Raw genomic sequence first — 23,076 nt, 5'->3', positions numbered from 1 at the left:
GGAATGTCAGGATACTCCTCAGAGAGAGGAGAAGGGGTAAGGCTGTTTTATTATTTTTATTGTCGTATATTATGATATATTTTTCTCCCTGTTACCCATGGAACCATTTCAGGTTGGGTGGTTTTGTGGATTTTTTTTGTTTTCTTTCTTCATGGCCATCAAGACGGAGGAAACAGAACATTGTAACCAATTTATTTTCTGATTCATGTTTTAGTGATCATGAATTATCTTTCATTCCTGCCATGCTGCAGATTATTCCATGGCCATCTTCTTTACTCACAGTTTCTTGTGCCTAGAAAATCTTTTCACTTTTTATTTTCACCTTGCTAGCTCAAACTCCTTAAAGTCTCTACAAAGTCGCTTCCCAAAGGCTGCTCTGTTCCCAACCCGTGCTGAGCGCCCATCTGGATGTTCCCATTGCACCCCACATGCTCTCTGATTATAACAGTGGCTGCATTATATTACCATGACCCGTCGAGGCATATTAGAGGGAAGCTTCTGAGTTTGTTTTTGTGTGTTGTATTCCCAGTGCTCCCTGCAGAGTGGGCTGGGGTGCATAGTAGGGGCTCAATGCAATTACGTTGATCAGAATTGAACTGAACTGAAATGAAAAGGAATAAAAGAATAGAAGGTAGAAAATGGTCTGGTCATCCAGGACTGAAGACAGAACAGGAACAGTCTCCCACATGAGCACTGAGACTCGGGTGGGGAACACTATAGACTGTTTCTGTGGCTTGCTTTGGCCAATAAAAAAAGGCAGAAGTGACAATATGTTATTGGGGCATTGATCGCAGTGGCCTTGTTTGGTTTCTTCTCTTCTATTTTGCTTCTGTTACTGCCATGAGTAGACCATGCCTTGGTGTATAGAGAGAAATAACAGTTTCCCCTCCTATATGTTCAACATTCGCTGCAGAATACTTCTGTGGCCATATGTGTGGGGATTTTTCTCCACATCAAATAATTTTGAGATACCAACTGGGTGTTCCAGTTTGATTCAATTCGAACACTAATCTGAGTTGTGCAGACACCCACAGGTTAAAGGCTCAATCTCATATGACTGCCTCTCTGCCACAATTTCAACTACAAATCACAAGAAGTAGGTTCCCCGCTTACCCACAACTCTGCCTCACTTGTATAACAAATCAGAGGTTTCCGTGACCCCATTCTTGGGTTCAGTTAATTTGTTAGAGCAGCTCACAGAACTCACTTGTTTTTTTTTGTTTTTGTTTTTGTTTTTGTTTTTACCAGTTTTTTATCTTAGTAAAGGACATGATAAAGGATACAATTTGCTATGGTTCGAATATTTGACACATCCATATCTCATGTTAAAATTTGATTCCTGGCCAGGCGCAGTGGCTCATCTCTCTGATCCCAGTGCTTTGGGAGGCAAAGGTGGACGGGTCACTTGAGGCCAGGAGTTTGAGACCAGCCTGGGAAACATGCAAAACCCCGTTTCTACAAAAAAACTATAAAACAGCAAGGTATGGTAGCATGCACCTGTAGTTCCAGCTAATTGGGGGGCTGAGGCAGGAAGATCACTCGAGCCCAGGAGGTCAGGGCTACAATGAGCTGTGTTCACACCAGTGCACTCCAGCCTGGGTGACAGTGTGAGACTCTGTCTCTAAGAAGAATAATAAAAATAAATAAATTAGCTGGGCATGGGGGTGTGCTTCTGTAGTCCTAGCTGCTCTGGAGGCTGAAGTGGGAGGATTGTTTGAGCCTAGCAGTTTGAGGTTACAGTGAGCTGTCATCCCACCACTGCACTCCAGCCTGAGAGACAAAGCAAGATGCTCTCTGTAAAAATAAATTTAAGGGAAAAAAAATCCTAATGTTAGAAATGGTGCCTAATAGGTAGGAAGAATCAATATGGTGAAAATGGTCATACTGCCCAAGGTAATTTATAGATTCAATGCCTTCCCCATCAAGCTACCAATGACTTTCTTCACAGAACTGGAAAAAACTACTTTAAAGTTCATATGGAACCAAAAAAGAGCCTGCACCGCCAAGTCGATCCTAAGCAAAAAGAACAAAGCTGGGGGCATCACACTACCTGACTTCAAACTATACTACAAGGCTACAGTAACCAAAACAGCATAGTACTGGTACCAAAACAGAGATATAGACCAATGGAACAGAACAGAGGCCTCAGAAATAATGCCGCATATCTACAACTATCTGATTTTTGACAAACCTGACAAAAACAAGAAATGGGGAAAGGATTCCCTATTTAATAAATGGTGCTGGGAAAACTGGTTAGCCATATGTAGAAAGCTGAAACTGGATCCCTTCCTTACACCTTACACAAAAATTAATTCAAGGTGGATTAAAGACTTAAATATTAGACCTAAAACCATAAAAACCCTAGAAGAAAACCTAGGCAATACCATTCAGGACATAGGCATGGGAAAGGACTTCATGTTTAAAACACCAAAAGCAATGGCAACAAAAGCCAAAATTGACAAATGGGATCTAATTAAAGAGCTTCTGCACAGCAAAAGAAACTACCATCAGAGTGAACAGGCAACCTACAAAATGGGAGAAAATTTTTGCAACCTACTCATCTGACAAAGGGCTAATATCCAGAATCTACAATGAACTCAAACAAATTTACAAGAAAAAAACAAACAACCCCATAAAAAAAGTGGGTGAAAGATATGAACAGACACTTCTCAAAAGAAGACATTTATGCAGCCAAAAAACACATGAAAAAATGCTCATCATCACTGGCCATCAGAGAAATGCAAATCAAAACCACAATGAGATACCATCTCACATCAGTTAGAATGGCCATCATTAAAACTCAGGAAACAACAGGTGCTGGAGAGGATGTGGAGAAATAGGAACACTTTTACACTGTTGGTAGGACTGTAAACTAGTTCAACCATTGTGGAAATCAGTGTGGTGATTCCTCAGGGATCTAGAACTAGAAATACCATTTGACCCAGCAATCCCATTACTGGGTATATACCCAAAGGAATATAAATCATGCTGCTATAAAGACACATGCACACATATGTTTATTGAGGCACTATTCACAATAGCAAAGACTTGGAACCAACCCAAATGTCCAACAATGATAGACTGGATTAAGAAAATGTGGCACATATACACCATGGAATACTATGCAGCCATAAAAAAGGATGAGTTCATGTCCTTTGTAGGGACATGGAGGAAGCTGGAAACCATCATTCTCAGCAAACTGTCACAAGGACAAAAAACCAAACACCACATGTTCTCACTCATAGGTGGGAATTGAACAATGAGAACACATGGACACAGGAAGGGGAAGGAACATCACACACCAGGGACTGTTTTGGGGTAGGGGGAGGGGGGAGGGATAGAATTAGGAGGTATACCTAATGCTAAATGACAAGTTGCTGGGTGCAGCACACCAACATGTCACATGTATACATATGTAACAAACCTACACGTTGTGCACATGTACCCTAAAACTTAAAGTATAATAATAATAAAATTTAAAAAAAGAGATATCTAGTTCTATTGATTAAAAAAAACAAAAAAAAAAAGAAAAAGAAATGGTGCCCAATAAGGTGTGTGAATGATGGTGGGGGGCCAGATCCCTCATGAACAGATTAATGCCCTCCCTTGGTGGGGTAGGGAGGCAGTGAGTGAGTTCTTGCTCTATAAGTTTCCCCAAAAGCTGGTTGTTAATAAGACTTTGGCACCACCCTCCTCTCTCTTTTGCTTTCTCTCTCTTCTGCCATGTGACCTCTGCACATGCTGGCTCTGCTTCGCCTTTCACCATGAGTGGAAGCTTCTTGAGGCCCTCATCAGAAGCAAATATTGGGGCTGTGTTTTTTGTACAGCCTACAGAACTGTAAGCCAAATAAACCTCTTTTCTTTATACATTATCCAGCTCATGTATTCCTTTACAGTACCATAAATGTTCTAAGACATGGATAAACATTCAGATAAAGAGATATGTTAGGGTGAGGTCTGGAAGGGTCCTGAGTGCAGGAGCTTCTGTCTCCATGGAATTGGGGTGCATCACCCTCCCAGCATAGGGATGTGTTTGCCACATGGATGTGCTCTGAACCTTGTACCTTTGAGATTTTTATGGCGTTTCATCACATAGATATGATTGATTATTAACTCAGTCGCCAGTCCTCTCCTGTCTCTAGAGAATGGGGGCTGGGGCTGAAAGTTCTAAGCCTCCAGTCTTGGCTTGGTCTTTCTGGCAACCAGCTCCCATCCAGGAGCCCACCAAGAGTCACCTCATTAGAACATAAGACACTCGCATCACCCAGGAAATACCAAGGGATTTAGTGGTTGTGTGTCAGGAATTGGGATCAAAGACCAAATATTAGAAGAAAAGATTCTCCTTCCATCTCTATAGCCCAGGAAATTACAAGGGCTTTAGAAGCTCTGTGCCAGGATCTGGGGGAAGAGACCAATATAAAAAATACTTCTTATTTCACACCTATCCAGTTCCCCAGGCTGAGGAGGATGAGACACATGAGACATATTTACCGGACCCAGTGCCACCAACCCACCGTCCTGCAGAGGGGAAGCAGGAGTGTTCCATGGCCATGGTCCAAAACAAAGCACACAACCAGGTCCAGCCTAGACACACTCAACCCCAGCCAACCCACAGATTCATGAGCAATAAGAAAAGCCTGTGGTTTTAAGCTGCTGAGATTTGGGGCCATTTTTTACACAGGAAAAAAAAGGATGCAGATATCAACAAGCAAGTTATTAAGGGGGAATGATAAATGGTCAACAGGGTTTTTTTTAAACATAAAAATATATTCCACTTTGTTAGTTACAAAAACTGTGAAAATCAATGCAATCTAAACAGGCTAAACTTACTCTGAGCACATGGAGACAGACGAACCCCAGCTCTGCCACCTGCTAATTTCAAGATCTTGAACATGTTACCTGCCAACACTGAGCCTCAATTTCCTTATCTGTAAAATGAGAAAATAAGAGCATTTACCTGAAAGGTTATTGCAAATAATACACAGAATACATGTAAAGAGCTTAAAACAATGCTTATCAAGCATTATCCAGGAAATACATATGAATCATTATTTATAAACATGTAAGATGACAAAGGTAGTTAATGCCATTGTTGGCTAAGAGTATGCTGAGTGGTTTTTTTAAATAATAGCCTTTTAAAAAATAATGACAATGAGAATACCACATACCTGTAATTAAAAGTTATGACCAAAGTTTTTTTAAAAGTACATACATTCTGAACATTATACAAAGTAAAAACCAAAAGAAATAAGATGGAGAAGAGAACAGGGACCATATAGGTGTGAGAACAGGGACTAAGTGTCAACTTGATTGGATTGAAGGATGCAAAGTGTTGTTCCTGGGTGTGTCTGTGAGGGTGTTGCCAAAGGAGATTAACACTGGAGTCAGTGGGCTGGGAAAGGCAAACCCACCCTTAATCTGGGTGGACTCCATCTAATCAGCTGCCAGCATGGCTAGAATTTAAAGCAGACAGGAAAATTGTGAAAAGACCAGACTGGCCTAGCCTCCCAGCCTACATCTATCTCCCGTGCTGGATGCTTCCTGCCCTCAAACATCGAACTCCAAGTTCTTCAATTCTGGGACTCGAACTGGCTCTCCTTGCTTCTCGTCTTGCAGACAGCCTATTGTGGGACCTTGTGATTGTGTAAGTTAACCCTATATATATATAGGGTTTCATCACATAGCTATGATTATTAACTCAGTTGCCAGTCCTCTCCTGTCTGTATATGTATCCTATTAGTTCTGTCCCTCTAGAGAACCTTGACTAATACAATGGGCTTTAGGTTTAGTCCTGACTTCCTTTCTCAGTTCCACAGCTCCATTACTTGCAAACTACATGATGTTAAACAGCATATTAGATATCACTCCAGTTTTTTCAACTTTTAAATAGGGAAAATAGCACACATCTTATATAGTTGCCATAAAGAGTAAATGTGATGCTGCCTATAAAGCAACTGGCTCATTTCCTCACACATGCTGGGTGTAAAATAAATGATTGCCTCCTCCCTGATACTCTGAGTGTAGGAGACCATTTTCCTTTTGGTCTTTTATTTCTTCTATGGTTGCATATATTGTACTAAAGTAATGGTTCCATTAGGCAAATAATTTCCCAATTAAGATTTTTAAAAACCACATCCGTGATTTGTCATTGTTTAGAGAAAAGCCTCGTTGTCATACAAAATGTTTTCCTTTTCCAGCCATGTGTACATTATTATGTGGCCATCTTTACTGTGAAACTAAGGTGGTTATTATTGACCACAGTTATACATATACGTCTTCTACAAGATGCTAAAATAACAAAAGCAAAAATAGTATTGTTTTCTGAGGGACTCATTTTCCATAAAAATATGGATTGGGTTTTCTATCTGCATCCTGTCATCTGCAATTGCCTTTATTGCTGCCCAGAGTGCCCTCAGCAGTCCCCATGGTGCCATACCATTTCCTCGCTGGCCCACACAAGGGAACTTTATTTCTGAATCACTCATTGAGGAGTTAACTAAATAAAAACCAATCTGCTTGTGACACTTCGAGGTAAATGTTTATTCTGTTATATGCCAGCTGTCCAAGCAGATATTTGACTCAAATTGATTTCAATGACAATGTTAGGTTTGGATTTATGTTATTTTTACTGCAATTTACTTATGTAATTCAATATTTATTAGCATGCAAAGTAAGTAGAGTGAACAAATTGTTTCTCTTTCTTACGGAACTTTGTCTCCTTCAAAAATAAAACATGTTCTCACTTATTTTTCTGTAAATATTTTAATTTAAATTTTTATTGGCAAGAATATTTTCCAAGCATTTTTTTTGGTTAATGCATTAATAAACATCCTTCTGACAGATGGAGCTTTTCTTGGAATTGATGTTATTTTTGCCTAAAAATAAGATCAAGTCTTCTCTATTTTCAAAACAACACTGTTATTGTTGCTGATTCAGGCTAAAATCCCTTGACTTTTATCCCCAGATTTCTTACATGAGTAGCCTCCAACCCCTGCTTTGGCCTTGGGTCTGATCTTAAGGCTGCAGATGTTTTACCTTTAATCGAGTTAGCTGTTTTGTGGCCCCAGAAGAATTTGAGCATTAAGAAAACAAAAACTTTTAATTGCTTTACAAATAAAACTCTACAACAATAATATATTTCAAGTAGAGATAAGTGTATGGCTCTACTGTCTACTATAGAAAATCCCTGCCCTGAGTTAGTACTTCACACCATACTTTGTACAAATGTAACACAGAAGGGCTTCTGGAAGGCTCTCACAGCAGCAGTAAGTACCAAATCAATGAGGATAAATGTACTCTTTTCTTACAGCATTCTATTTTTCATTATGAAGTATTCCAAGCATACAGAAAATATAGACAAAATAAGCACCCGAGTGCTTACAATCAAGATTTATTAAATCAACATTTTTTATACTTTTTTCCTCTTTTGTAAGGAAATAGTGCATGTCAGATATACATGAAGCTCAGTAATGTGTAAAGACAAAAAAATACAAATTTAATATTCCCATTCTCTTGTTGCTGGAGATTTTAATAACTTCAGATTTGTTATACTAACAATTCTTTACACATGTTTCCATGTATATAGTGTGTGAGAATTTCTCTGGGTTATATTCCTAGGAAAGAAAGTATTCCCATACATTACCAGATTTCACTCCACTTCCTTACCCTTCTAGAGGTGATCTGGTTCCTAAATTTGGCTAGTATCTTTGCTTTCCTGTTTTGTGTGTATATAAACATAAACATACATATTTAAGCCTTATATAAGGTTTAAAACCTAATATAAATTGTTTGATTTTATAGGTATTCTCTCGCAACTTGATGGATTTTTTTTCTTTTCTTAGCATTAGATATGTTTTTTTAAATTTTTCCACATAGCTCATATTAAACACTATAAGAGTTTGTAGCATGAATACACAAATTTAGTATTCCCATTCTCTTGTTGCTGGAGATTTTAGTAACTTCAGATTTCTGTCATATTAAAAATTCTGTATCCATGTTTCCATTGTACAGTATGTGAAAATTTCTCTGGGTTATAGTCCTAGAAAAAAAGGTGTTACCATAAATTATGCACAACTACAGGTTCCAACTACTAGAGAATTATTTAAAGCAGTTGTGTAAATCTCCCTGCTCCCAGCAGTGTTTGATTTCTTCTTCAATCACGTGTATGATTGTCAGATTTCTTCTAAGTTTTTCACTTTTACACTTATGATCTGGTAGTTAATTGTATTTGTAATGATCACTTCCCTGATTTGTAATGATGTTTGGCATTTTATAATTAACTGATTTGGATTTCTTTTCTTTTCTTTTTTTTTTTTTTTGAGACAGAGTTTCACTCTTGTTGCCCAGGCTGGAGTGCAATGGCCCGATCTCAGCTCACCACCACCACTGCCTCCCAGGTCAAGTGATTCTCTTGCCTCAGCCTCCTGAGTAGCTGGGATTACAGGCATGTGCCACCAGGCCCAGCTAATTTTGTATTTTTAGTAGAGACAGGGTTTCTCCATATTGGTCAGGCTGGTCTCGAACTCCTGACCTCAGGTGATGTGCCTGCCTCGGCCTCCCAAAGTGCTGGGATTACAGGCGTGAACCCCTGCACCCAGCCCTGGATTTCAATTCCTTATTACACCTTTATCTACTTTTCTGTAAGATTTTTAAAATTCGATTTCAGGAATTCTTGATATGTTCTGCATGCTGATTTTAGTCTAAGTCCTGACTCTTTTTTTTTTTTTTTTTCCTTTTACCTTTGGGGAAGCTACCACTATTGGGAATGTCAACAGAAATAGTACATTTTGTCCTATTTCCCCTGTTCCTCTTTACTTTTTCTGCTATGTGCTTTTTAAAGAGAAGTGGGCAGATATAGGACAGAAGATGATTAGAATTAAGTCATTGATATGTATTTGCTACCTTTCCTTCCTTTTGACTCATGAAAATTAAGAATACTTCCAAGGCCCATGTACCAGCCTTTTGGCTGAAGGTAATGATTAAAAATTACTGAGATATAAGCCTGGCAGAGAAAGCAAATACTTTATGGTCTCACTTATACGTGGGAAATCTAAAAGTCAAACTTAAAGAAGTAGAAAGTAGAATGGTGATTATCAGAGGCTGGAAGAAGGGGAGGCAGGGAATAGGAAGATGTTGATCAAAGGGTACAAAGTTTAGTTAGACAAGACGAATAAGTTTCAGAGATCTGTTACACAGCATGGTGACTACAGTTAATATTAATGTATTATATATTTCAGAATTGTTAAACACGTAGATTTTAAATGATTTCATGACAAAAAAATGATAAGCATGAAGTGATGGATAAGTTAAGTAAGCTGATATAATTATTCCACAATGTATACATATATTGAAACATCTCATTGTATCCCTTAAATATATACACTTATTATTTTTCACATAAAAATAAGGTAAGTTATCCTAGTTAAAAGAAAATGACTAAGAATCTTCCAGAAGCACAAATTCTATTTCCCCCACTACTTCACAGAATCAGGAAATAATATTGCAAGGAAGGACCTCTGAGTTCATTTAGGCTGAACATTCCATTTTATAAGTGACCTCCAAAGTTTTAGACGAGTTTGTTTCAATAAGACAGATTTTTTATCTGCCTCCATCCTTTACTCTTCACCACTTTTCTATGTTTTCTTTTGTAATACTTACAGCTGTAATTATCTAATATTTACTAATTATTTTAATATTTGTTAAATTACATATTGAGCTACTGTCTGCCTCCCATGACGTCAAGTAAGCTTCAGGAGGACAAGGACACTGTCTCCCTTTGTGCCGAATTCCCCATCACCAAGAATATTAGAAAGTGCTCATTACATAATTATATAATATCCTGAGTGCCTACTGTGTGACAGCTACTACGTTAGAATTTGAGAATAAATAAATTCATAAGAAAAAGTTCCCACCTGTATTAATCCATTTTCATGCTGCTGATAAAGACATGACTGAGACTGGGTAATTTATAAAGAAAAAGAGGTTTAATGGACTCACAGTTCCATGTGGCTGGGGAGTCCTCACAATCATGGCAGAAGACAAAAGGCACATCTTACATGGTGGCAGACAAGAGAATGACAGCCAAGCAAAAGGAGTTTCCCCTTATAAATCCATCAGATCTTGTGAGACTTATACACTACCACAAGAACCGTATGGGGGAAACCACCCCCATCATTCAATTATCTTCCACCAGTTCTCTCCCACAACAGATGGGAATTATGGGAGCTACAATTCAAGATGAGATTTGGGTGGGGACACAGCCAAACCATGTCATTCCACTACTGGCCCCTCCCAAATATCCTCACATTTGAAATATGTCCTCACATTTCAAAACCTATCATGCCATCCCAACAGTCCCCCAAAGTCTTAACTCATTTTGGCATTAACTCAAAAGTCCACATTCCAAAGTCTCATTTGAGACAAGGCAAGTCCCTTCTGTCAATAAACCTGTAAAACAAAAGCAAGTTAGTTACTTCCTAGATACGATGGGGTTACAGGCATTCGATACATACACCCATTCCAAATAGGAAAAATTGGCCAAAACAAAGGAGGTAAAGGCTCCATGCAAGTCCAGTGGGGCAGTTAAAGCTTTTCTAAGCACACAGTACAAGCTGTCGCTGGATCTACCATTCTGGAGTCTGGAGGACAGTGGCCCTCTTCTCCCAGCTCCACTAGGCAGTGCCCCAGTAGGGACTCTGTGTGAGAGTTCTAACCCAACACCCAACCATTTCCCTTCCACACTGCCCTAGCAGAGGTTCTCTGTGATGCCCGCCCCCGCCCCCCACCCACCTGCAGCAAACCTCTGCCTAGACATCCAGGCATTTCCATACATCCTCTGAAATCTAGGCAGAGGTTCTCAAAGCTCAGTTCTTGATTTCTGTGTACTGTTAGGCTCAACACCATGTGGGAGCTGCCAAGGCCTGGGGCTTGTACCTTCTGAAGTCATGGCGCAAGCCATACCTTGGCCACATTTTACCCATGGCTAGAGCAGCTGGGACATAGGGCACCAAGTCTTTAGGCTGCACAGAGCAGGGAGGCCCTGGGCCCAGCCCACAAAACCACTTTTTCCTCCTAGGCCTCTGGGCCTGTGATGGGAGGGGCTGCCTCAAAGGTCTCTGACATGCCCTGGAGACATTTTCCCCGTTGTCTTGGCAATTAACATTTGGCTCCTTGTTACTTATGCAAATTTCTATAGCCAGCTTGAATTTCTCCTCAGAAAATGGGGTTTTCTTTTCTATCACATTGTCAGGCTATGAATTTTCTGAACTTTTATGCTCTGTTTCCCTTTTAAAACTGAAGGCTTTTAACAGCACCCACATCACATCTTGAGTGCTTTGCTGCTCAGTAATTTCTTCTGCCAAATACCTGAAATTATCTCCTTCAAGTTCAAAGTTTCACAAATCTCTAGGGCAGGGGCAAAATGCCGCCAGTCTCTTTGCTAAAACATAGCAAGAGTCACCTTTACTCCAGTTCCCAACAAGTTTCTCATCTCCATCTGAGAACACCTCAGCCAGGATTTCATTGTCCGTATCATTATCAATATTTTGGTTAAAGCCGTTCAACAAGTCTCTGGGAAGTTCCAAGCTTTCTCACATTTTTCTGTCTTTTTCTGAGACCTCCGAATTGTTCCAACTTCTGCCTGTTACCCAGTTCCAGTTTTTGGGTTTCTTTACAGTAGCACCTCACTACCCAGTACCAATTTACTGTATTAGTCTGTTTTCACACTGCCAATAAAGACATACCTGAGACTGGGCAATTTATAAAGAAAAGTTTAATTGACTCAAAATTCCATGTGGCTGGGGAGGCCTCACCATCATGGTGGAAGAAAAAAGGCATGTCTTATATGGTGGCGGACAAGAGAATGAGAGCCAAGGGAAAGTGGTTTCCCCTTATAAAACCATCAAATCTCGTGAGACTTATTCACTATTGTGAGAACAGTATGGGGGAAACTGTCCCCCATGATTCAATTATCTCTCACCAGGTCCCTCCCACAACACATGGGAATTATGGGAGACACAATTCAAGATGAGATTTGGGTGGGGACACAGCCAAACTGATCACCAACTTAGAAACTGTTGGTAACTTGTCAAATTTCACACAGTTAACTAGTTTAGGGACAGTAGTTGTGTTTTCCTACCTCCAGGTCAGGTGCACATATCCAAATTTAAGAGAACTGCCAGAATAGAGAAGCAAAGCCAAGGATTTATAAACAGCTGGGATCTAGGGCAGTAGGTGATAGTTTGTAAGTTTATTTAGAAAATAAATTTGAGACATTCTAGATCAAAATTTATGGATTGGATTAGTCAAGATAATGTAGGAGGAGATTTACATGTAGCTCATGGAGCTTAAGCTCTGAAGCCCCTCACCTACATGTTTACCTACCAAAGCCCCCAGGGGAAAGCCCAAATGATGAATTTACATGGTCATTTGTTAATCTTCCAAAGTCATCAGTTTATACCAATGCCTCTTCCCACACTAATTTCATCTCTGTCACACATTTTGTCATGTTGAGTAAATTGGTAATAGCCACAGGAATTTTTGGAATCTACTATGAGATTATTGAGTTCTGGATTTTTTATTTTGGAATATATGCAATATTTTCATATGGTTTGCAGCCACTTTTGGTTATGTTTAGATGATTGCTAGTTGCTTCAGGATAATAGGAAAAACTTCCAAGAACACAGCTACCTGTGTAGACTCTGCTGGCATCATGACCTGATGTGCGGCACCCACAATGGAACTTGTCACATGCCCTACAATCAGAATGTCCTGGAGTCTCATCATTTCAACTTATTTAAAATTGGTCCTCGAACAAGAGAGCCTGAAATGCCTTGAAATCTTCCTGCTTATATCTGAAAAAACATGGTAGATATTTTCCTAAATGTAATATCAATTCTAAAAATTTATGTGTCAATACCAATGTGAAACTAAAACATTTTCATGCTATCAAAAATAAAGTGTTTTTAAAAAATCAATTATTCTACAAAAAAAAATCTTAAGGACCTTTCCATTCTCTCTATAGAAAATGATACCAGAACAGCACTGTCACATGAAGTCACAAATACCTCTAAGCCTAAAAAATATAGAAAAAAAATGCTTTGAGTGTTTAAGAGATATAAATAGAAATAATATATAATGCTGATTTTCTGGTTTTATGAAGTTTGTTACACTCAGGGTTTTTTTCTTAATATCTTGATATATGGACGTCTAATAGTTAGACAGAGGCAGAGGTAAGGAAAATAATGACTCTGAGTGGCTGTTTTATAAAAATTTTTCAACTACTGTCCCTAAAACACAAAGGATATTATGAAACTGTCTCCACATTCTGACTTCACCATGTTACCTGCTCTGGCATATACCGTCAATGCTCTATTTATATCTGCATGCATCCACAAGGAAAGAGAACTCCTGAACAGCACTGTGGACCACTTAGACCTAATGAATGCCTGTGACACACTCCATCCAACACACAATTTTTGTAAGTGGGCATGGGACATTCTCTAGGAAAAAACACATACTAGGCCATAACACAAGTCTCAATACATGTGTTAAAATCTTACAAAGGGGGTGTGGAGCAAGATGGCTAAATAGAAGCCCATACTACTGTTTGTCCCCCTGCACGTCCCATCACAGGGACACCACATTTTAACAACGAACTCTACACCAAAAGTACCATCCCAAGAACCAAAAACCAGGTAAGCAATCACAGTACATGGTTTTAAATTCCTGTCACTTAAAGAGACATTGAGGAGGGTAGGATGCTTCCCTGTCACAATGGAAAGCAGAACCTTGCTATACTCAGCTGACGTTCACCCACAGAGGGATCATTTGGACCAATTCTAGCCAGAGGGACTCTTTTGTCTAGGCCACAAGGACTGCAATTCTTAGTGAAGTCCTAGTGTGAGTTGGGCACAGAGCCAGTAGACTGTTGAGGGGTAGGGACACGACCTACTAAGACACCAGTCAGGGTGGCTAAGGGTGTGCTTATGCATCCCCTCACCTACTCACTGGCAGCAGCTACATAGCTTGGGAGAAATCTGTGTGCTTGGGAGAGGAAGACCACAGTGACTGGTGTACATTGTGCTGTACTCTGATAGGATGCCCTATCGCAGTGGATGCCTGGCAGGATTCATCACCTGCTGACTTAAGTGTCCCTGGGACATGAATAACCCAACAGTGATACCGAGGGAATATGCTGTGGACCTTGGACTCTGAGACATGCTAGCTTCAGGTGCTACCCAGTACATTCACAGCTGTGGTGGCTACAATGAAAGTCTCCTTCTGTTGTAGAAAAGCAGGGGGAAAAGTGAAAGAGATTCTATCTTGTACCTTAGGTACCATCTTGGCCATAGTGGGTAGAGCACCAAGCAGGGACTGAGGGGTGGGGATGGGGGGCATTCTTGAGTCCAGACCTGAGCTCTTGGTCAGCTCTTCTGGACCCACCCTGGGCCAGAGAAGAGACCACTGCCCTGTAGGGTAAGCCAGTCACAAAAAGACTAATATAATATAATTCCACTTATAAGAAGTATCCAGAGTAGTCAAATTCAGAGAGAAAGGAAGTAGAACGGTTGTTGCCATGAGCTGGGAATAGGTAGAAATGGGCAGTTGTTGTTTAATGGGTATGGAGGTTAAATTTTACAAGATGAAAAAGTACTGGAGATTGGTTACACAGTAGCATGAATGTACTTGACACTATTAACTGTACACATAAAAATGGTCAAGATGCTGACGCGGGCGGATCACGAGGTGAGGAGATCAAGACCATCCTGGCTAACACCATAAAACCCCGTCTCTACTAAAAATACAAAAAAAGTTAGCCGAGTGTGGTGGCGGGCACTTGTAGTCCCAGCTACTCGGGAGGCTGAGGCAGGAGAATGGCGTAAACCCGGGAGGCGGAGCTTGCAGTGAGCTGAGATCGCGCCACTGCACTCCAGCCTGGGCAACGAGCAAGACTCCATCTCAAAAATAAAAAAAAATAAAAAAAAAAGAAGGTCAAGATGGTAAATGTTATGTGTATTTTACCACAATTCAAAACAACATGTATTGAAGTTAAATAATATGTTAATAATAAAAGAGAAATGTGTTAGGCCCACAGGCAGCGAAGTCATAAGATGTCAGATTCCTTAGAGCACTTCTCAACCACTATGAATATGATCCAATTGATCACAGGGACAAACAGTTCAGCCAATCATTTATGAAGTAGATAAGGAACCCAAAGGGTTGTGTCTAGCCTTGTCATAGGTAAACAAAGGAGGTATCTTGATTCTATCTAAGTCCTATGGGAGTGTGGTTTCTTGCACTAAGTGGGTTCCTGAACAACAGGAATTGTTAAATAAATAACAGCTTCCTTTCCTTTGTGTGGACCAAATCAGAGGCATGTTCACGCTGTCCCCCAGCAACCTCCAGGACTGTGAATCCCTGGTTTCTTCTGTGTAAGTTGCTCACTAATGCAGCCTAGATTGGCTTCCTTCCCATAGCTTCCCCTCACACTCCCCCACTTCCTTCCTGGTGCTCCCTTGAATACCTCCCAAATAAATGAGTTGCACATAATCTTTGTCTCAGAGTCGGCTTCTGAGGGGACCTAACTAACCTAAGACATCTTTAGTACCACATTTCCTGTTTTCTCTTTTGTCAAGCTTGACTTTTCCTTTGTAACAACCACACCGCATTCAGTTTAGAGAGATAAAACTGTGGGAGTGAAGAAACCCTAAACTGGATTTGAGGCCACAAATTCAAATCTTTTAGCAAGTCAGTTTGAATGTGTACATGTCATTGTCATATTAAAAAAAAAAAAAAGCAAATCTAAATTTAAGTAAGGAGAGATTTTATCTTACAGGATGACTGAGAGAGGGAAGGGACTATTGCAATAGTGGGAGGGAAACTGTTGCAATGAGGAGGGTGCCTCAACCATGTGATCTGCATGTGTCTCAAAGGTTAGGCAGAAAAGAGCTTTTCTTTTATAAGGAGAAGGAACCAAAGCTAAAAAGAACCAGTGAGAGGAAATGGAATACACCAGATGAAAAGTGGATCAAGCTGACAGTAGAACAGAGAATGTTTTACCCCAGAGTCAGCCTCCTCCTTATATGGGCCCTGCAGGAGGGGCTGCCCATGCCCACTCGGGGAAAGCTCAGGAACCTGGGGGGAAGAAAGAAGATTTGCCAAAAATTAATTAGCAAACTTTTGCTCCAGTGGATCAGAAGAACAAAACAGTTCAGCCAATCATGTATAAAGTAAATAAGGAATCTAGAAGGTTTGTGTCTAGCCTTGTCATAGGTAAACAAGGAAGGCATCTTGAGTCTTATCTAAATCACATGGGGAGTGGTGGTTTCTTGCATGAAGTAGGTTCTTGAACACAAAAGGCTAAGATTTCTTAACCTTCAGTTTTCCATGATCACAGGGCTAAAGTTCAACATTGTCTTCATTTAATCTGCTCTCGGCTTTAGTTTAGTTGCTTGCAAAAAAAAAAAAAAAAAAAAAAAGGAGCTAACTGGCAGTTTCCAAACTTTTTTTTTTTCTGGAAGGAAAACTCCTTTTAAAAGAAAGCTTACAGGAAATTGAGTATGCAAAACAGTTACAATTGGAAACCTGTTCTGCTGGAAGAAGCTTACTGGCTGGCTAGCACTATGCTTCCTGGCCCCCAGTGTCAGGCTTCTGAGCCCAAGCTAAGCCATCATATCCCCTGTGACCTGCATGTATACATCCAGATGGCCTGAAGCAACTGAAGAACCACAGAAGAAGTGAAAATAGCCAATTCCTGCCTTAACTGATGACATTCCACCACTGTGATTTGTTCCTGCCCCACCCTAATTGATCAATTGACCTTGTGATATTCCTTCTCCTGGACAATGAGTCTCAGGAGCTCCCCACAGAGTACCTTGTGACCCCTGCCCCTGCCCGCAAGAGAACAACCCCCTTTAACTGTAATTTTCTATTACCTACCCACATCCTATAAAACTGCCCCACCCCTATCTCCCTTTGCTGACTCCTTTTTCAGACTCAGTCCACCTGCACCCAGGTGATTAAAAAGCTTTATGGCTCACACAAAGCCTGTTTTGTGGTCTCTTCACACGGACGTGCATTAACACCCAGCACCCGCATCCTTGTAAGGACCTGGAGCTCCTACAGCATATCTAGCAACTGATGAGGCAGACTTAAAGTTCCTTTCAGCTTCCCTGAACTTTAGAAAGGCTTCTTCCTGATTCTAGGCCTTGATTTCCCTTTCCTTAGAGCATTTACCTTAGAAAACTTGGAATTGCAAGTTCTTTCTCTGCCTCTTTAAAATATTCTCAAAGTCTCTTGGCAGTTTTGCAATCTGGAAATATCTTTCTCAAGGACCTGGGAGTTATCCCTTTGAAACGTAATCACTGAAGGAGATAGCTTCCCTGTCTCCCAGTCTCTGTGGCGGGATAAGACTCTAAATTTGTTGTCAATAAGCACCAACTAGCAAGTTCAGTTAGCCTAATCTTTTTGATCAACCAACCCCCTATTGTCCTCAAGTACTTTTCCAAAAGTTCCCTTCACCTCTTAAAACCCTTCTTGCGTTTTGTTTCGGCAGAGTTAAGGTCAGTCTCCCTCCCCTACTGCAATAGACTTGAATAAAGTCTTCCTTGCCTGCTTTAACTCTGTCCAGGGCAATTTTTCTTTGATACAACTTCTAGGCTAAATTATTTGCATGTTCCCTTGTTACTCCAACATTCTACAAAACTTAAGAAATCAGTGATGAGGTATAAGCTTTGAATTCAAACAAACTTGGCAATAAAGACTCTAAATTAGTCGTGCTCATTATTAAAAAAACAAAAACAAAAGATGACTAGAATTGAATGAAGAGGTGTTAACATAACCAGATATTCTCCTCCCTTGTTTTACTTCTGAAATTCCTAGAATCTTGTCAATTTATTGTGGTTTCTCTCACAATTTCTGCTTATGAAGTCTCTTGGTTCTGTTTGTGTCTTGCTACCCTAAATTGAAACTAGAAGGCTGAGGTGGTCACTGTTACGTTCTGTCCCCATGTTTAAGGTAAAGTTTAGAAAATTCTTCTTGGAAATTGCTTTTAAAATAGGAGCATTCACTAAGCAGGTACTCTTTTCATTTATCCTCAGAAAAGTATGTTCACTAGGATATTAACACCAAAAAAAAAAAAAAAAAAATTCCTCTTTTAACAGCCTAGTGTGGCAAATCTGGTCTCTGAAACCAAAAGTGAATGAAAAAATGAATAAATAAATAAAAAAAAGAAATAAACAGATCCAATCAACTAGCAGCTGCAGAAAAATGCCCACTGAATTTCCAGAAGAAAAAAAAAAGGCCTTTTAAAGTCTATCTAAAATAATGCTCTTTCTTTATTATTCATTCCTTTTTGCCCAGTGCCTCCCTAGTCCCCTTCATCACCTTTCAGCAGATTTGCATATAAATGGCATTCTTTTTATTTCTTCTGAGTTCATCAGCCCCTTGTTGCTTATTCCCCACCTGAAGTCTAATCCTTGCTTTGCAACTTCACAATTGGTTGCTGTGGAAATGATTATGTTGTCACAAACAGAGGATTAGAACTTCAGGTGGAGAATAAACAGCAGGAGCAGATGAACTCTTAATAATAAGGATGCCGGTATCATGCAAATGCACCTAAACAGAAGAAAGAGAATTGTCACGGGAGGGGAAGGGGAGAAAAACGAGAAAAGTCAAAACATGATTGCTACACAGGTCTGAAGTGGAAAATTACTAGAATTTAAAAGTGAAAAGCCATTCTGCCATGAAAGTACAACTCAGGGGTTAAAACAAAAACACTCTATGCATTAGTAGGATGAGAGGAAAGTTTTTTTGGATTCAAGGACTTTATAAATGGAAGAGGTAGCAAAAAAAAAAAGAAATCGAGACTAATACACAGGAATATTAGCAATCTTGATCCCCAAAATAATTTACAATAGCAAAGAAAATGGCATAAGCTTCAAATTTGTCACTGTCACTTAAAAATATTATCTGGAAAGGTCACTGCCAAGGTCAAGGAGCAACTCATCACAAAATAATTGCAGTGCATTTATACAGCTTTAGAGTTGCACTTCTACTAGTGAAAATATAGAAAGTGAGAGTTTATTAACCAGATCAACCAACCAGAGAAACTTGAGGGGAAGGCACTGCGGAGCTTGATTGGCTGGTGAATGGGATAAGGTCAACCAAAGGAGTCCGCTTGAGAATTGTCAACCTATACTTGCCCTCAATCTCTACAGGAGGTCACAGCGAAGTTCTTGAAGAGACTGAAGGCAGCATATAGCATTTGGAGTTTGCTTTTCTTTTCTCTATTACTTTCCTAAACAGTGATGCCTTCTCTTATTTTCCGCTAAGTTTATAAAGAGGATAAATACCTGCATTGTATAATTGCTTTTGTACCTTTATGTGGGAGTCCTTCTGAGGGAATGGTGCTATTTGCACTTGATTCCTCAGTGGGTACAATCATCCCTCCTGTGCACATTTCCCCATAACTGTTTGCCTGGAATATTCATGTCTTTCTATAAAGCCAGTGTAAAATGACTCTTGTTTTCTCCCATTTAAATAAAACTATAACACTGTCATCCATTCAAAGATAAATTGTCAATACTTATTAGAATGTTCAAAAGCATCAGTGAAGCTCTATCTAAAGCTATAAAATGATATTTGAAGCCATCTGAAGATATTGGCAATCAGAGATCCAAGGAATAGAAAATTACTGTAATTATTAGCCCTTGTGCTTGAAAACATCAATTTTTTTTCTTATCTAAAATTGTGTGATCTCTTTAGTTTTGAGATTTGTAGGATGCATTAAAGAGAAGATTCTTTGTTCATAATCAGATAATAGTATTTTTTTAAAGGGTGGGAGAGGGGATGAGAGAATGAAGAAACATACCTTTGCTCTTTGCAATGCCACTGGTGTACTTTGTGCCTTCCAAGCGGGCACCTTAGCAAAACTGGGAGCTGGACAGCGAGAAAGCTATGTGCTTTGACCTTTGATTCTGGCACCAGAAGCTAATGTTTTCAGGCTTGGGCTTCTGGCACCTTCTCCAGGGCCAGGTCTGAGCGTGAGGGAGAGAAAGCTGTCAGTCACACTGCTACATGCTGGGCTGGAACAAGAGAAGGACGGAGAGCTGAGGGTACAAAGGACCCTACCTAATATCCACTCCTGCCCCTGGAATGGTGATCTGCTTCAGAAGATGCCTTGCCTTCATAGAGGTGTTCCCATGTGGTTTCCCAACAATCCGAATATGTTATTGCCCTTTTCAACCAGATAACCTTTCCCAAGAACCCTGAGGGTAGTTATGTCCTGGGCAAATAGACAAAAGCAGTTGGAAAGCAGGCTCGGCCTTTCCATTTCTCAAAAAAAATTAAAGGGTTTTTAAAGAGAAGACAAGGACCTTGGCAATGAGCTAAAGGTAAAGTGAGGAAGAAGGACCTGGGTTTGGTTCCATCACTGTGGTGTGTTTCTAAGGAAACGGAGAAGTCTTTCCTGAAGTTGTATGAAATCAGGGGCAAAAAAACAATGGAGCTGCCTGACACAGAAGATGAAGAGCTACTCAAGGCAGCATAGATGACAGAAAACTGACAGTTTCCATCCATGTGAAAAAGCCAGTTCAACTCATTTACAAGGGTCAGTCTGCTCCTTTTCAAACCCATTTAGGAACTGTACCAAGGACTCAAGTTACTCAGCTGGCTGGTTAGCATTTTTAGCAGGGAACGTCAGTCAAATCAGGAGTGGGGCTTTTTGTCTTCATGCTTTTCTCTTTGTGTCCTTTCTGCCAAACATGAGCTTGAAACCTAGGGCCCTGTCAATAAGAAACTTCAAAAGCATCAGTTTAAAGTGTAGCTCCAAAATTAGTTTCTTCTTTAGATGTTTAGAATACAAAACACTTCACTGGGGAAGTTGAACAATCAGCAATAGGTACTGATGCCCTTCATTCCTTCAGCAAACACTGTGAGAGAGCTCACCGGCAGCTGGGCACTGTGCCGGGTGCTGGGGGAATAGAAGCGAAGAAAACAGAAAGCCTTCCTTTGTGGATCTTCATTTGTTCAGAACGCAGATGACAACAAGCAGACACATATGTAGTCAGTAAATGTTGAGCCATAGGAAAGCCTCATGCATTAACTGGGGACTAGCAATTGGCATCATTCAAGTCCCAGGTCCTCCTAAAGACTAGAGCACACCCAACTAGAATGCAGATCTGGAAATATCACCCACTGTCCTGAGCCCCATGGTCCTGATTGCTACAATCCATCAGCATAGCCTATGGGTAAGAGCTCAGACCTCAGATCCAGACTCCAGAATTCAAAGGCTGATTTTGCTACTTAGTATCTCTGTGATGTTGAACAAGATGTTTAGATCCCTAGGCCTCTTTTTTCATCTGTGAAATAGGTACAATAAACTCTCCTTCTCCCATACAAAATTGAAGGAGTTATGATAAGAACTTCACTCAGCACATGGTAGCTTCTACACATGTTCATTATTGTGACAATGGACCACTAAGTTCAAGGTGCAAATCCAGTGTCCCAAGGGATCAAGATACAATTCTTCTATTTCTTATGCTTTCTATCACCTCACCCTTCCACCCCACTTCTCCATAATCACCCCACTTCTTCAGGCCATTATTTGTCTCAAGAACTACCTCACTTCTCCTTTTCTTAGCTCTATGTAGTTTATTTAACACTTGGTGCTTTTCTGCAAGATAAAGAAAAATTTTTTAACTAAATTAATTTGACTTTACAATTCCACTGAAGCTCTGAAATAGTTTAGGATGCTTGCGTGATTAATGGGAACTGCTGTAGACTTCAATCCCATAAAGTCCTATGCACTCCAGAAAATGAAAGTGATCGCATATCACCCTGTGTTCCTGAAGGTCTCTCCAAATGAATTATAATCCAAGGACAGGTGTGATTGCATTCTTTGGGAACAGAAGGTGGGAGGAAACCTTCCAGAGAAAAATAAAGCATATCTCAAATGGTTTCATACTGTTTTGCTTCATTGAACGCTTGTCAGTGACGGTTAACTGTGTCTTCCTGTCACTTGTCACCCATATTATGATGAAGCTGTCCCCCAGATGTAATCATATGCCACCACTTGTGTTAAAGGAGATGAACATTTCTGGTGGTAGAGTACCCTATCCTGCACCCACAGATAAGCAGCTAGGAGCTTGGCAGCTTTTCCTGCAGAGCCCCAGGTGACTCTTGAGCTGAGACGTCCACCACCATCTGCACCATTCATACATTTCTGCAGATTAATCTGCTCATATTAGGCATGTATTTGTCAGTCCCTGTTTCCCTCTTCAGACCAAAAAGAAAGATTGTTTTTGGGACATGCCCTTTACTCTCCTGATTCAAAAAATTGATGATGCCCCATCATTTCTATGATGTTATTGTCCCTCCTTAAAACAAGGCGGGATGTTATTGTGCTGCAGGATAGTGTTGAAGGCACCAGTGTGTGTTTAAAATATGTGTTTGTTTGGTTGAGTAATCTCCTTACACATTCACACCAGGATAGATTTCATTTGTAATCATCTCTTTACAAAGAACTCAAGAAACGAGGACAAGAGATACCCAGAAAAAAAAAAAATCCACTTGGGAAAAAAAAATTTACAACACTATTTCTCTTCTTTTGTTCTTTATAATTGAAGGCATTAACATGAAAACTGGATCTTTCTTTCTCTGTTCATCTGCTCTAACTTTGTTCTGTACATGGACTAACTATTGTCTATTTGCCACTTTGCCTTCCCAACTGAAATCTGTGTGGACTGGCTCTTTGTCTTTGCATTTTGCAATGCTCCTTTCAGCATGATGACCCAAAGGGCACCAGCCCTTAAGGGTTCTGCAAATTTCAGGGACACGCCAAGTAGTCAGAAGAAGCTCAATGAGTAGGCTCGCTCACCCTGAGTTACCACAAAATTCTGCAAGTCTCCCAGCAAATCCACACTGGGAATAAATTTTCTTAGCTATTGCTCCATCTTGACAGGGCAGGTACCAGCTCACTTCTGAAATGCAAAGGAGTTGGCTTCAGTGACATCAGTCACTGCGTGACCCTGGGGTGCCATTCACATAGACTAGCATGTATACCACAGTCTGTGGGAG

General features: G+C 40.2%; 1 long non-coding RNA gene across 1 annotated transcript in view; it reads right to left on the bottom strand.

Moving 5' to 3' along the window:
• The window catches only part of LOC109023965 (uncharacterized), a 319,949-nt gene that overhangs the window by 131,007 nt on the left and 165,866 nt on the right, over window positions 1-23,076 (bottom strand). Inside the window, exon 4 of the long non-coding RNA XR_002003437.3 lies at window positions 4,831-4,928. This is a non-coding gene — a long non-coding RNA (uncharacterized lncRNA). The remainder of the gene's footprint in view (window positions 1-4,830; window positions 4,929-23,076) is intronic.

The sequence above is a fragment of the Gorilla gorilla genome, chromosome 17 (assembly GCF_029281585.2).
Source record: "Gorilla gorilla gorilla isolate KB3781 chromosome 17, NHGRI_mGorGor1-v2.1_pri, whole genome shotgun sequence".
Taxonomy (NCBI): Eukaryota; Metazoa; Chordata; class Mammalia; order Primates; family Hominidae; genus Gorilla; species Gorilla gorilla.
Note: the sequence above shows the minus strand (reverse complement) of the source record. Positions and strands in the feature narration are given on the sequence as shown.